Here is a 2,631-nt window from a genome sequence, read left to right on the forward strand (position 1 = left end):
CTGCCTCAGTTCACCCCAAGGAGGTGACTCCCGCAAACAGAAAGAGCCAGTAGTCTTATTGCTAGATATCACTTAACATACGAGATAACCTATTTAATGTTTGCCTAGTGATGATTCTGAGCCTTCTTGCACTTGTTCTGGGAATTCTCTGGCCCCCGAGGGATGCTGTCCCCTGCTGCCGTTGGGGGATCAAATCAGTTGGGGGCCTCGACTTAAAAGGGAGCACGTGGTTCGGAAATCTCATTAGCTGACAATTTAACTCCTCTCTAATGCTCATCTGAAGAGCTGGGACAAAGACTTCCTCTCCTTTCCCTCTGCAAGTTCTCCCTCCCAGCTTCCCTCTCTTCTCTGCCCCCCCAAACATGAAAGGAAAGGCAGCCCTGGTCCAGTCTCCTCCCCACCCCCAAATTCGCCAAAATTCCTGCAGTTTGTGACCCCCCCGCCCCCCGCCCCGTGGGCTTTCCACAGCGCCTGGCCAGAAATCCCTTCCCCAGAGCTTTGCTGTGGGCCTACTGGGTGTGCTGGTTAACAGTTGGTTCTTTCCTCTCCACACGGAGCTTGCGGTCTGCAGGAGAAACATTTCGTGAGACTGGGCTTTTGGGAAACATGAGGAAGGCAGGTGAGAATATAGGGATCGCATTGAAACCTCAACTAGAAGTCAGGGATGTCAGGGTGTTCTGCTGCCTGAGCGTGCAGGAGGGGTGAAGGTGGGAAGGCAGAAAGAGAATTTGGTTCCTATGGGCAATGTCCAGATTCCTGAACACCACAGGTAGAGAAAGATCCTTATTTTCACTGTCTCCAGCCATTGGACTCTTGTATCGATAACACCGTTCCACGGGGGTCGTGTGTGTGCATTTTTGTGTCTACCTGACATGCGCGCCTAGATACGTACACACTTTCCTTTCTAAATTAAGCAGATGGGTAGAGTGTATGTTTCTGAGTGTGTCTGTTTTTTTTGTTTGTATTTTTCTCAGTATAGGAACAGAAAGAACAGGCCCCAGCAAAATTTTTCAGTTTTTTTTACAATCCCAAACTTAATCACTCTTGTGTTTCAGAAGAAAAGTTCTCATCATGGTAGGCCAAATCACTTATTGAAAAAAAAAATTTTTTTTAAAAGATTAAATAAAGGAGGCACTGAAAGATAAAGCAGTACTCAGCCAGGAACAGAGTGTTTTGAAAATAAAACAATGCTCCAGTGTAAAAGTTATGGGATATTAATAGGTGGGTTTTCTCCTTCCAGCCCCTTCCCCACCTCCTGTCCCTTCCTTCCCACCCCCTCCGGCATAAGACTTTCACTGTTCCTGGGATCTCCAGGGACCTCGTTAAGAAATTCATAAAGGTCTAGACTGTGGTTACGGAAAGATTCCTCCTGTGCTTGTGTGAGAGTCTTCTAGAAGACCTTGGAGCTCTTTTGCTCGGTGAAGAGGTGCCTCCCTAGTGGGCTGAGGCTGAGCTCAGAGGCTCGCATTCCCCTGCAGGTGGGGTCCCAGTTCATTGAAATGGTAGCAGAAATGGGGGGGGGGGGAGTGCAGCATTCTGCCCTGATACAGGAGTCGGACGTGGAACAGAGTGATGGCGCCGGGAGGAAGGTTCTTTCAGCTGAGGGCATTGTCAGTTACAGAATGGGCCAAGGCCCTTTGAGTTTTGGTGCTGTCACAAAGTTTTTTTCCCTAAAGGGAGACTTGGGTGCAGGTGGGGAGATGGGGGTCCTCGAATCTTGCAGCCCTCTAGCAAAACCACAGTATGATATGAAAGGCATTGCACGTTTTTCTGCCCAGAGCCACTTTGAATTTACAAAGGAGAAGGATTTTAACAAAAAAGCCACCTAGTATTATTTAACCTCAGTATTTGCCCTCCCAGAATGTGATTTTATTAAAGACCAACAGAACCCCCCCTCCCCCCACCCTCCCTCCCTCCTCCTTGGCCAGGAGCTGCTAACCTTGTAAACAGAGATCAATTCTGGTTCCTGTTCCTGGATTCCTCTGTCCTCTGCAGAGGTGATAATGGCCCTGGAAGGCCACCAGGTCAGCCCTGGGGGAGGGGGAGGTTAGGGCCCCGAGAATGGGTCTGGGAATTTGCCCTGTGGAATTGTTGGGACCCTGGACGTGGAGTCCATGGCGTTGTCTACCTTTTGCTCTTCAGAAAGGGGGTGGTGGTGGGCCTGATGTCTGCAGGTTGAGTCTGAGGGGCCTGGGGCGGGGCGGGGGGCCTGTCTTGCCTCCCCTTTTCCCCAGCCATATTGGAGGCCTCCCGTGTCTTTAGGATTCCAGGTCAAAGCCCGACCATCTCAAGGCGTCTTCAGATCCTGGGGATAAGATCTCTTTTGACCCCACCTTGTCACCTGGGCTGGGTGGGGAGCACTGGGCAAGTGAGGATTTCCAGCAGGGCTGGGAGCCTCTGGAACTCATCAGCCAGTTTGGGGCAGTGTTTTAGAGACTCTGAACTGTGGGTTTATTCTTGCCATGAACTTCTTATGTGGATTTTGGGGTTTGGGGACTTAAAAGGAGCCTGACCCAACTGAGGTAATGTGTTAGTTTTTACCTTTTTTTTTTTTTTTTTGCAAAATGTGTATCTCCATCTCCTCCCATGACACAAGGATGTCCTTGGAAAGTGAACACACTTAGCAGGCTG

Source organism: Neomonachus schauinslandi, chromosome 1 (assembly GCF_002201575.2).
Source record: "Neomonachus schauinslandi chromosome 1, ASM220157v2, whole genome shotgun sequence".
Lineage (NCBI taxonomy): Eukaryota > Metazoa > Chordata > Mammalia > Carnivora > Phocidae > Neomonachus > Neomonachus schauinslandi.